This window comes from Protopterus annectens, chromosome 7.part1 (genome assembly GCF_019279795.1).
Source record: "Protopterus annectens isolate FY-2018-M chromosome 7.part1, PAN1.0, whole genome shotgun sequence".
In the NCBI taxonomy this organism is placed as follows: domain Eukaryota; kingdom Metazoa; phylum Chordata; order Ceratodontiformes; family Protopteridae; genus Protopterus; species Protopterus annectens.
In genome coordinates this window covers 336604489-336618323 of record NC_056740.1, presented here as the reverse complement: position 1 = coordinate 336618323, position 13835 = coordinate 336604489, and the positions used below count along the sequence as shown (strand labels likewise).

At 42.0% G+C, this 13835-nt stretch overlaps 1 protein-coding gene across 4 annotated transcripts in view; it reads right to left on the bottom strand.

The window, feature by feature from the left end:
* LOC122807756 overlaps nt 1–13835 on the bottom strand; it is an 815279-nt gene that overhangs the window by 777109 nt on the left and 24335 nt on the right. Inside the window, exon 1 of one of the 4 annotated variants that reach the window (XM_044078758.1) lies at nt 3048–3146. The exons of the other annotated variants lie outside the window; for them this stretch is intronic. The gene's annotated coding sequence lies outside the window, so the exon portion shown is untranslated. Of the gene's footprint in view, nt 1–3047; nt 3147–13835 lie in introns of those variants that run through there. 4 annotated transcript variants of the gene reach the window in all.

Below are 13835 nucleotides of genomic sequence, written 5' to 3'. Positions count from 1 at the left end.
ATATTTGCAGAACAGTAAGACAACAGATATCTAAGCAACAGTTTAGCTCTATAATACAGAATAATACAGAAAAATATACTCAGCTCTATATATTTGCAGATAGTCTTGTAAGGCTGTCTCTCAACACACAGGTTCCACTTTAAGACAAGTCTCAGTAGCCAGCAACTCGATTTAAAAAAATTCTTAAACAATGTTTCCATATTCTTAATCTTAATCAATGTTTCCATATTACGTCTAATTTGTTTTTGTATTATTTTTAAAGACTTTTAAATTAGTGTTCTTAAAATGCTTTGTAATACTTTGGAGCTTTTCTCCCCGGGCCTCAAATGAAAATGGACTCCTACCCAGTCGGACTTTCTTGGTAATCAAATGTCAATATATAAATAAGACAGATGTTGTTCTCTTCTAAAAGACACATTTATCCTCACAGGACCATGTTAAGTTAAGCAAGTCTGCATGTAGACTGGTGGTATCATTATCCCTTTCCTTTGTTAGAGGGAGAGGAACAATGATCCCGGGTGTGCAGTCTACAGATAATGAAGTCCTAAAGATTTGGCAGAATAATGGGGAAGGATAATGGGATTAATGGGTGTCTAGAAGTCTCAGTCCCTATGACAGGTTCAGCTCTTGCTCACCATTAATCAGCCTCATAACTGAGCTTATCCATTTTGGCGGATGAGTGGCAGGAGAAGTAACAGTAAGTGATGATTTCAACTGTCTCACATCTTCAGAAGATAATGACACAGAAAACAATCACCATTTGACCTAATCATTTAGATTAATTTTTATGACAGATGGATTTGGTTTAATCAATGGAGGAAAACATTTCCGAAATCAGATGGTGTTAGCTTTTAAGCATTTTTTCCTTGTGGTTCATGTGAACATCAGAACTTGCAGATTGTACTGGTTTACCACTGTAAAACACAAAATCCAAGGATGTGATGCCCTTCCCCAATAATGTCAGACCATACTACACTTGTGGTGCTTTAAGTCCCTACCGCATTCTGTCTGACAGCTGAATACAGCTGTCCAGAAATATCTGGAACCCAAAAAGTTAATTTGTGAAATCTGTGCTGAAATCAGGGAAGATAACATAAGCAGTGCTCCTTCACCAATTATTTCATGGGCTGTTGTGATGTCCCCTCTCTGGGCCAGTGATCAAGGAGCCGCAATCCTACTGGCACTGGTGGCAGACCATTCACTTTGAGAGAAATAAACACACACAGTATTTTCAGATGCAGCTCTCTGCACCAAGTACAATTTCCCTTAAGAGCACACAGGGAGCACACTTCAATCCTGGGCTGGACTCTCTCTCTCTCTCCAGGCCCCAAATAAAAATACTTATACAAATTGTAGTAGATGACCTCACAGCAAGGCTCTTAGGAGTGGCCACAGTGTCACTAAATAAATATAAGTACTCTCAAAGGTTAAATATTTTCTAAAAGGAACATCCACAATGAAAGGCTTAAATACATTTAATAATAAAAGAATATGAAATACTATCTATTTACAATAAACATCAGAGTTACAGCCACAGGAAATATTACAAGAACACAGATAGATTCACACAGATACAGAAAAACAGTACTGAGCTAATTTTACTATATTTTCCTAACTGATCTAAAAGAATTACTGTTCCCCTAGTTAACTTACTTAAGCAAGACAAGATGAAGTGGATGAGGGTCATTCTAGTAGGGTTCCCAAAAACAGAGTACAGAATACTGAGAGACTTCTCTCTGTAATATCTAAATATTATTTTAGTATGGCTTACAGAATGATATCACATCTGGTCACCTGACTCTAGGTTCTCACAGTATCCCTTTGAAGCTGAGCCAGGCTTTAGCTAGGGTTACCAGCTGTCTCTCTTTGTGAGGGACAGTCCCACTTTGGCAGTTGTGTCCTGCGAAAAAAACTAAAAAATGGCAGATTTCCTGAGATTTTAAGACAAAATATACTTTTTAAGTTTTGTTTAACAGTTGCATAAAACAGTTATTTTATATCTGGAACACAAATATTATAAGAAATAGTGTAAGCAACTCAAATGCTACAAAAGTTAGCTTTTATTTTGGCAAAAAGGTGAAGTTCTGTCATTTGCACTGGCCGTGGGTATTTTTGTCCTACAAAATCTCGCATTTCTACAAAAACTGTCCCACTTTGGGCATCTGAAAAGATGGCAACCCTAGCTTTAGCACATATGTGTTACAATACATATCTAGAGTTTTGCAAAAGGTTTACAGCTACACATGGGGGACCATAAAACAATTTAACACTTCCACTCTTCCTACAGGCAGACTTCTCCCAGACTTAGTGTCTCCAGTTACATTCCGCAATGTAAGATACCATCTTTATTGCTAAATCAGGTAATTTAATTTTCAGTATTTTCTTAAAATTATGTGGATGCTTAACCTCTTCCCTTCCAGTATATCCTAGTACAATCTATACATTTAATCAGTTACTACATGCATGTATATTTCTTTTCTGTCCAGCAGGACCCACTGTTGACACATTTTATAACAGACCAACTTTACAAATACATTTTCAGCACAAGCATCTGTACAAATCAGTTTGATATTCAAATGCCACACAGTTCTAATACATTTGTAACACAAGCATCTGTATAAAATAGTCCGATACACAAATGACATAATTCACTACCATACTCCAGCTGGCTATGTTGGCACTACCCCACATCATCACAGCTGTACTTAAAAGTCACTTGCATGACATATTAAAAGCAGAGCTCCGACGGCTACCTACACAATAACAGCAGCTCACTCATTTGCAAGAATATCACTGCAAACTCACTATGCAACAACAGTGAGTGTGGAAAGAAGTGAAGATGTGTACGTTGTTAAAGGACCAAACCACATACATTATTGCAGTGAAAGGCTGACATGCATTTGGAAAACTTATATTGGATCCCAACAAGCTGAAAAGAAGAACCTTGGAGGTATCATTCCATCAATCACAAACATCATCGACACCCTTTTTCCCTGGGTGTCACATCAACTGTCACCACTTCTCTCAACTCAGTGCTGCTCACCTACCTTCTTAGACAATCCATGCTTGACTGCCATAGAGCTCCTCTCTTAAGCAATCCTTCCATCTCTTTGCTGGGCATCCTCATTTCCTCTTGCTTTCTTCCCGTCTCTCACACATCATCTTCTGCTTTCCTGCATGTAGACAAAAATCACAGCAATCTGTTCTCTTTGATTGTCTCTGAAAATAGAACTACTCTGCCTTCTGCTCTGATATAATTTCTTCTTCTTCTGTCCCACAGTGTGCATCATGCTACCCATCTCAGGCATTTCATCTCCATCACCTCTATCCTCCTTAACTGCTCTGTCTTCACTGCTCAGGTTTCTTTACCATACAGAAGTACTGGTAGCACCACTGTTTTGTACCCCTTCCTTTTAGCTTCTTTGTCATTCTTCTGTCACACGTTACCCATGACACACTGTGGCAGTTGGCTGCAGATCTTCTGATTCTACCTTTTATCACTCATTCAGCCTTCTCTTGTACTCAAAAACCCCTCCCAAGTACAAGAAGCTGTTAGCCTGTTCCACTGTTTTTCCATCTAACTCAGTTTTAAGCTTCTTCCAATTTCCTCATTTGCTGCTATGACACATATCTTGTCTGTACTCAATTACATCCCACATGCTTTCAGTTTTGCATTCCATTTGTAATACCACAGCTTTGTTAATATGTCTATCCCTACCTGTTTGCTTTTGTAGTTCATCAGCAGTATGAATAACAATGGGCTCAGAGTTGAACCCAGACGCATACTCACTCCCACTGGTAACCTCTTGGTGACGCAATGCAATGTTTGTAGTTCTGATTCAGGGCCCTTTTATATAGCATTAACTAATTCTACCTTTGCTTCCATGACTTTGAAACACTGCAAGACTGTCCAAATCAGCTTTCTAGGGATCTCATCATATGCTTTCACCAAGTCTAGGAAAGCTCGTTTGGATTCCTTCCTCGTCTTCAGCTTCTTCTTCACTATCTGTCTCACTCCAAGCATTGGGTTGGTTGTGCTGCATCCTGATCTGAATTGCTCACTTCTCATCTTACTTTCTAATACTCTGCATATTTGTTTATAGCTAATCCTCTCCAGTACTTTTAATGTACTATGACAGAAGTATCTGATCTGATATATCTTTAGTGCCTACAGTTGAGAATATTCCCTTAGTTCTTGTAAACTGGCACTAGAATGCTTACACTCCACAAAACCTGGATATTACTTTCTTTCCATACCGTTACAAGTACCTCATGGTGTCATTTCTCCACTAACTTAACCAACATCTTGATCATATCTGCAGTGATCTCATCTGTGCCTGCTGCTTTCCCAACTTCATTTTACCTTGGTGCTATTCATACTTCCTTTAGGGTGGGTTATTCTTCCTCTTCCATAACAGGCTGTGTACTGAGAAGTACAGGTTCTGTAGGGTTTTCATTATTCAGAAGCTGGTGGATGTGCTCCTTCCATTTGCCTTTGATGTCCTACTGGTGATCAGGTTGTTGTTGGTATCCCTTTTAAAAAATGTCTGATGATTATCTTCTTTATCTTTCTGTCTTTGCCTTGCAACCTGACAAGAATTTCTTTGTGCCAACTGCTGAGTCACTTCCAGAAGCTGATACAGTGTCTCTGATGCCTTGTTCTTTGCTACTGCAACTACTCTCTTAGCTTCTTTGATAGCCAACCAGTATTCCTTCTTTGCTTGGTCCATCTTTTCTATCTCTTGCACTCCTTTTTTTTAATGACTTCAGGAATTCTGCATTCCACCACCAGCTTTCCTTATGTACTTTATTCCCATACCCAATTCGGCTGCATAGCTGTTTTATACTATTCATACATCCTATTTTGAGACATTATCATTTTTCTTCATCTACAACTATTTCTTCTTCTTCATGAAGTGTTAGAACCCTAAATATTTCCTTGAAATCTTATGTCTTAGCTCCAGTCAACTTCCAGGTCTTCAGCCTAGTCTCCTTTGACCTTAAGAGTCTTTACAGACCACTGCTTGCAGTTGATTGTAGCCACCAGTGGTTCATGATGTGGGATGACTGCTTCACTGGGGATGACTTTCCAATCTCTGATTCTACACCAATTTTCTTTCCTTACTAAGAGGAAATGCACCTGAGCTGCTTGTTACCCTCTCTTGTATGCGATCTTGAAACTGCTTCTCTTGCTGAACCATGTGTTGGCCACCACCAAGCCATTTGCCAGACAAAGGTCCAACACAGATTCTTGTTCTTTATTCCTGTTGCCCCACCAATGTGGATGCAGGTACTCTACTATCCTGCTCTGTCTGTCCTGATAAAGAACATTCAGGTCTCCCATTATCAACATCAACTCATGTTTTACTGCTTTATCTAACAGGTCTGGCAACTGTTGCCTGAATGCACCCTTTTCCTCGTCATCACAATCCTGCCACAGAGCACAGGCAGAGATAATGAATACTGACCTATCTTTACAGTGGAGTCTGACTGCCATGTATCAATCACTAGTTCTGATATCACTGTCTTCAGAAAACTCTCTCTCAACAAAGTTCCACACTATTTCTAGTATGTCCTACCCCTGCGTAGTAAGCTTAGGATCTCAAGCCAAGCAGATCTGCTGTACTGCCCTCCCATCTTTTCTCTTGGATGCACAGGATGTTCAATCTCCTCTTTTCCATCATGTCATCCATTTCCAAACTGTGTCCTGTCAGTGAAGCTATATTCAGTATATATCACTCTATCAATACCCATATATATTTATCTGTTCATTGCATCACAGATTGTTACTAGGTTAATGACCACTAGGGCCCTTAAAATCCTAGCAGTGCACCCCAAAACATTTGGGTCCCAAGTATCACGGGTGGTAGGAGCATGTTAGTAGGGAGGTAATTAAGGATTTGTAAGGCAGACGTTAGGATAAAACGAAGTTATGTCTTAACATAACGTTCTATCTGTGTTGTTGATCTTCATCCATTCATCACTGATGGGTTGTCAGTTCCGTCTTTGGAACCGAGCCAGCCTTATACCAAGCTCGCGCCAGCCAAAAACTCTCAAGCTAAGCTTTTACCCATAGTACTTCTACTAGAAAGTAGTAAACCACAGAATAAAAACCAGAAGGATATGAACAATCCAAAGGACGCCAAAAGTTATTAACAAAATGTTATGCGCTTTCCTCTCCACTACAGAGACTTTTTCAGAACAAAGAAACATCACAGTCACCCAACCATATTAAATACCCCCTTGAGTTAATCAATTGTATGTAATCATTAAAATTTAAAGCAATACTAACATAAATTGTACTCATGTTAAAAGACAGTTACTTAAAACACATTTAAAAACATTTCAAATAAATTTAAACACACAATGTTAAACAAAACTCCATCAAAAAATAGTTGTACATATATATTTATTTTAACTTTTATCACTTAAACTATCCTGAAATTTGATTGAGTTTTAAAACACTGGCAATACTGATAGTCTCATTTATCCCTGGATATTGAGAGGCATTCATGAACAATTGCCATCTCAATTCCATTAAATCTAAATGTAAATCTAAAATACCCCCTTTTTCTTCTTCCATTAACTGCTGTAAAACCAAAAATTTGAAATGATGTGTTTGATTTTCTTTTATGTGCCTAAATAAGGCACTTGTTAACCTACAGTGTCTAATGTCCCCTAAATGTTTCCCTATTCTTGTTTTTAATTCCTACAAGTTTTCCCTATGTAGAAAATGGGACATTCTAGACACTTAGCCATGTACATGACTCTTTTTCAAATTTTTGGTTTTACAGCAGTTAATGGAAGATGAAAAATGGGGTATTTTAGATTTACATTTAGATTTAATGGAATTGAGATGGCAATTGTTCATGAATGCCTCTCGATATAAGGCATAAATGAGATTATCAGTATTGCCAGTGTTTTAAAACTTGATCAAATTTCAGGATAGTTTAAGTGATAAAAGTTAAGATATATATATGTACAACTATTTAGTGATGGAGTTTTGTTTAACATTGTGTGTTTAAATTTATTTGAAATGTTTTTAAATGTGTTTTAAGTAACTGTTTTTTAACATGAGTACAATTTCTGAGTATTGCTTTAAATTTTAATGATTACATACAATTAACTCAAGGGGGTATTTAATATGGTTGGGTGACTGTGATATTTCTTTATTCTGAGGAAGTCTCTGTAGTGGAGAGGAAATCGCTTAACATTTTGTTAATAAATTTTGATGTCCTTTGGATTGTTCACATCCTTCTGTTTTTTACCCATAGTACTTCTCCCTGTTACCTCAGATCAAGTTTGCCCGTTATTAGTAAAGCAGAGGCAGTTTCTGCGCAAGTACCCTATTTCAGGACTTGGACCCAAAGTATCACCCAGGAGCCTTAGGAGAGGGAAGGAGGGTGGGATGTGATGAATGGATGAAGATCAACAACACAGATGGAACGTTATGGTAAGACATAACTTCTTTATCTGATGTTAATCTTCATTCCATTCATCACTGATGGGACAGAGTTCCCAGCTACCTTGTGTCACTTGGGCGGCCCTGTGGGAGAATATTCCTGAGCACCACTAAGCCAAATGAAGCTCTTCCCCTGGAGACCAGATCCAATTTGTAATGAGTGATAAAGGTATGAGAAGTAGTCCATGTAGCTGCTGCACAGATATCGTCCAAAGAAGCTCTCGAGTGAAACACCACAGAAGTAGCTATAGATTTAGTGGAGTGTGCTTTGATTTTCTGTGGAATAGGTTCTTTCTCATGACGGCAGATGAAGAGTATACAGTCTCTGAACCATTTAGAAAGGGTTACCTTTCCCATTTTAGGACGAGAAAAGGAAACAAACAGCTGGTCAGATTTGCGCATTGGTTTTGTCCTATCCAGATACAATCTCAACTGTCTGTGTACGTCTAACGAATGTAGACAGTATTCCCCTTTATTTGAAAAATTCAGGAAAAAAACTGCTAAGTCAATAGTCTGGTTAATGGAGAAGTCTGAAATCACTTTACGGAGAAAGGAAAAATTTGGCCGGAGTGATACTCTGTCCTCGTGGAAAATCAAATAGGGACATTTTATGCATAAAGAGTGGAGTTCTGAAATTCGCCTAGCTGATGTGATGACCACCAGAAAAAGAGATTTCCATGACAGAAGTTTGATGTCTCAAGTTGCTGCAGGTTCAAAGGGAGGTTGCATCAAAAGATTGTAGGACTAGTTGAAGGTCCCATGGTTCTACAGGTTGTCTGACAGGGGGTCTAATATGAGAGACTCCTTTCTGAAAGGTTTTACACAGACGATGTGAGATCAAAGCAGAACTCCCAAAATCATCATGAAAGTTTGAAATGGCAGCTAGGTGGACTTGTATAGTGGAAAAGCTGCAGTGGCGTCTGCAAAAAAATTTGGTAAGCAATCCAGTACTGCAGTAACTGGGGCTGTGTACGGATCTAGTTTTCTCTCCTTAAGCCAAATCGAAAATCTCTTCCATTTATCCAGATAAAGTTTCCTGGTGGATGGTTTGTGAGAGGCCAGAATAATATCACGTACTGGGGAGGAAAGGATGTTTTGCCTGGCGATCAACGGAAGTGGAGAAACCAAACTGTCAGCTTGAGATTGGTTAAGTTCAGTAGGCTTGGGGGTGAGAAATCAGATCTGGAATTGGATCCGAATCCATGGTCGACATAATAGGTGAGGCAGAAGAAAGAGGAACCATACTTGTCGAGGCCAGTAGGGGGCTAGGAGAATCACTTTGCTTTTCAACCGAAGAGCTTTCTTCAAGAATTGGAGAATGAGGAATGGGGGGTAACCATACAGAAGTCCCGTGGGCCAATCGTGGATTAGAGCATCCCTCGGGGACTCCCCCTGCGGGGGGATTAGGGCAAAGTAGTTGCTGCATTTGTGGCTGGACAGGGAGGTGAACAGGCTGCAGCAAGGCTGGCCCCAATGGTTGAAAACTTTTGTCACTATGGACGGATTGAGGGACCACTCATGAGGCAGGAGACTACATCTGCTGAGCTTGTCTGTAAACACATTTGCATCCCTGGGAATATGCATTGCTACTAGAAAGCGGTTGGATGCTATGACCCATTGTCAAATTCTCATGGCCGTTCGGCATAAGGGGTAGGACTTGGTTCCTCCTTGTTTGTTGATATCCCAGACTAATGACATGTTGTCTGATTGAATGGCAATTATCCCAGAAGGAAGGACAGACTGGAATGCTTGCAATGCTAGAAGCACTGCCTTCAGTTCTAGATCACTGATATGCAGATTGGTCTCCATTGCAGACCATGTGCCTTAGACTGTCATTCCCTGACAATGCCCCCCCCCACCCTATCAGGGAAGCATCCCTCTGGGCGGAGAAGAATGGAAGAGGCGGCTCCAAAGTTATGTCTTTGGCCTCATCCACCACATTAGGTCCTGTCTGCAACCATTTGTTATTCGAATCTAGAAGGACAAAGGATGATGATTTGGGTACCAATGAGATAGTAGAAGCCATTGAAGGAGTCTCATGTGAAGTGTTACAAGAGGTACCACTGGTATAGAAGCTGCCATAGAACCTAGGAGTTGAAGGACCTCTCGTGCTGAACTTTTGTTTTGACAGAGTATGACCCAGAGTTGAAGCCTTAGTCTTTGTAATCTGTGTTCTGGAATAGAGATCAAACAGGAGTGGGTGTTCAATACTGCTCCTATGAACTCTATGGATTGGGTCGGCATCAGGTTGGATTTCTCCCAGTTTAGGGATATTCTCAGAAGGTTCGTCAGACAGAGGGTGTATTTTAGGGCCGTTACCAGCAGATGGTTGGTGGAGGCGGTGAGGAGCCAATCGTCTAAATATGGAAACACCTGGAATCTTTGCAGTCCCAATTGAGCTGTCACTACTGCCAATCATTTGGTGGGTACTCTGGGCACTGTAGAGAGTCCGAAGGGCAGAGCACACAATTTGTAGTGACTGGGTCCCAGCCAGAAGCGAAGTAGCATTCTGGAGCGTTTGTCCATTTTGATGTGGTAATATGCATCCTAAAGGTCCACTGAGCGCATCCAATTGCCGTTCCCCAAAAAGGGAGAATGGACTGACAAAACTTGTTTAAATTGCTGAGATCCAAAATTGGTCTCCAGTCCCCTGTCTTTTTTGGCACCAAAAAGAATCTCGAGTAAAATCCGGATCCGCACTGGTCTGGAGGGACTGCTTGGATGACTCTTTTTTTTGACACAGCCTTTTTATCTCTAAGGCTGCTTCTTCCCTCTGACTGAGTGGAACGTCGGGAATTCGGCTTGGTGGCTTTGGGTAAGAATCGAATGGGATGTGTTAACCTCTGGTTATTCTCTTCTGCACCCACGAATGGGTGGTTATTGATTGCCAGCCAGCATGGTGCAGAGAGAAACACCCCCCCGACTGCTTCAAGAGGAAAGTAATCGGGCCGCTCTTCAGGAGCGTTGATAGGACTGTCCAGAAAATGAGTCTCTGGGTCCCTGGATACTCGGCCCTTTCTGCCTTGGTAGGGGCATCTTTCAAAAGTTATCTCCTCTGCCTCTGGGAGTAAACTCACCACTTGTGTCACAAAAAGGACCCTGAGACTTCTTGTGCCACAACTTTCCACTCCTCTGATTCCTGGGAAGGAACGCTGGAGGGGTGGAAAAGTGTACACTTATGGCAGACATGGTCTTACCGTCCTTCTCACACCTGGCTAGAGTGTCATTCACTTATGGGCCGAACAGGGCAGATGCTTCGACTGGAGCATTCAGGAAGGAAGACAAAGGGGTCCACGAAATCACACAGGCGCATCCAGGCGTGACGTCTCATAATGCCTGAACCCGCAGCTCTTGCCACCCCTTCAATTGCATGGGATATTAACCTTATGGATGAGTTAATATTGATTCCAGGGTCGCGAGCTGCGAGGCAACTTTGTCACTCACCTCGTCAGACACCTGTCCTGATAAGAGTTCCAGAGAGTTTGGAGATCAGGACTCTTAGCAGCCTTGTAAAATGTACCAGATAGTTCAAGGACCATATGGCAAAGGTCGATGAAGCAAAGACTTGCTTCCCTAATCTGTCTACCACCCGAGACTCCCTGTTAGGTGGGTGAACAGTCTGACTGTCTTCAGCGAGCTCTTTTGTTGTGGCTGCCGTCACCACCGTAGCATCTACTGGTAGACCTTTAGACCAATGTGGGCTCTCCTCGGGGGGGGGGGGTAAAATTTTATCTAGTCTCCGTGGGATTGGCTCAGAGTCTGGATTCTTCCAGGCCCACTGCACCACGAGCTGGACTAGCTCATCTGCAGGAGGGGTAACCCAAGAGGTAGATGGATGAGCACGAAAGGACTGCAGGAAAACGGATTCCTCGGAGGAAGGATTTCTGGGCTTCCAGTCACCCGTTTCAACATTTCAAAGATGTCCCCAAAGGAGACATCTTCAGGGGGGTGACCATGGGAGCCTTCCCCTTCAACATAATCCGTATCTGCTGTAAGAGACTCCTCAGGGGAGTCTACGTGCTTCCTCCTGCATGACTTCTTCTGTGGCACCTCTTCAGTGGGAACTTCTGAGGAGGAATCGGAAGAAGGGGCATCCTGCAGTAAGGTTTTCTGCGGGTCTCGTGCTCGTTGTCCCAAAGTGGTGGCTTGTGACAGCTGCAGCTCAGGGGGAGATGATGTTCTGGGTTCCAACACTGGCGGTTTGCTTCCAGAGGCAAGCGCCCTCTCCATTGCCCGGAAGGCAGGCCTGCCTGAAGAAGGATGGGAGCCTGGAACTGAGCAAGACAACCTCAGAACCGAGGTCACACCCCGCTCCGCCGAGCCCAATCCCGAGAGCGGAGCCGCAAGAGGGATCGGGGCCAGTGGACAGAACCGTATGCACACATGGAACCGTACTCAGCACCGAAGAGCCCGCCGCCCAATCCTGGGCCTGAGGAAGACCTCGCTTCGAACAAGCCGAAGGCCAAAGGGTTGGTCCCAGGGCCACTGTGAGGTCCACTAGTGGCACTGAGGATGTGGGTACTGAAAGGGGCACTGAAATTGAAGGCTTTGAAACCTGCAAAGATGTCAAAGGAGGAGAGTCGGATGGAGTCCGTGGAGAAACAGTCCCAAGTCCGGCAGGTGGTTGGGTCTTAGTAGGTGTAGGAATCCCTCTGGCTGTGAGGAGCTGGTCCACAAGGCGCACCACATCAAATTCGGAAAGGCTCCTGGTGGATCTAGTGGATATCCCCGATGGGGACTCTGGCCATTAAGGAAGGGGCTATATATCTGCCCCAGAAAAGGATCCACTGACAGAGTACCGGGTCCGTGTTACAATGTCCAACGGCACCACTGTCACGAGTTTGGAGACAGGGAGTGGAGCATCCATAGTACTCATGGGTATCGAAGGTAGACTCGGTGCTGTGATGAAACTCGGTATCGAAAAAGGGGTGGCAGTGATCATTGGTGACTCAGCAATGAATGTAGTCATAGTTACTGGTACCAGAGGCGAGCTCAATGCCGAAATGGTACTCGGCACTAAAGAGGATGTGACAATATGCAGCGTGGATGTGGATGGTGCTGTAAACATTACTGAAACCAAACAGGCATCGACAAAATAGGAACAGTAGGCGGAACCGAAACCAGGGCCGAAAAGACTGGCTTTGGCTCCACTGACAACTTTGGCATCTTAGCCTTAGGTGGCTTATCCAAAACACCAGAAGGTGAAGAAGGCACAGAGTGGGGTCTCTTTTGCTAGGAGGAAGTGAACCCTCTGACGCAGAAAGAGCCCCTGAAAAGGGCGACTTAATGAGGACCTTTAGAATTAACTTATTTTTTCGTTCATTCAATGTACGGGCACTAAATCCTCTGCAAATGGAGCACGGTGGTTGTACCGAGAGATGAAGCACTCCCAAACAGTACACACAATCATCATGCGAGTCACAATTTGGCATTTTCCTAATACATTTCAGGCAATGTTTGAAGCCTTTCATTCCCTTCTTCTCACACATACTAAACAGTCAAGTATAAACAGCAAAAGAGAAAGACTCTCTCTCAATATATATATATATATATATATATATATATATATATATATATAGATAGATATAGATATATAGTTATATAGATTTATATAAATATAGATATATATATATATATATATATATATATATATATATATATATATATATATATATTTTTTTTTTAATTTTGACAGTAAGTAAAGGGAGGGAGGAATACTAGCAATGGTACATACGGATTACCACAAGGGTAGGAAGAAAGGCCATACCAACAATGGTACTAAAGTTACCAAAAGGTAAATAGGGAAGAAAGCTGAATGTAAAGAGGCAAGGCTAGCAACAGCGAAAGCTAGACAAAGGATGGAGAAATACAAGAAATTACTACCAAAACTCTAATAAAATATCAAAAAAGTTCAACTTAGCTGAGAGATGGTTTGAATGTGGCTTTACGGCTATGCGGCAAACAAGATCTGGGGTAACAGGGAGAAGGGTACTATGAGTAAAAGCTTAGCTCGAGTGTTTTTGGCTGGAGCAAGCTTGGTATAAGGCCAGCTCAGTTCCAAGGACAGAACCAACAACCCATCAGTGATGAATGGAATGAAGATTAACAACATAAGATCACTTTTTTATTGACAGTCTCTGTCTATAAAGAACATGGGAACCAGACTGGGATATCCAGTTGTTAAGGTTTCGTTTGAATAAGGTCAGGGATGAAATCTGTTTTAGATAGGGAGCACATTCCATTGTGTGGGAATCCTTTGGGACACATATCTGTTCCTCCGGCATGTTCTGTTTATCCCAGAAGCGAAGTTCAGATGCCTGAGTCTAGTGTTTCTGGTATTGTTTGTTTTGCACATGTGCAACAGATCCATCAC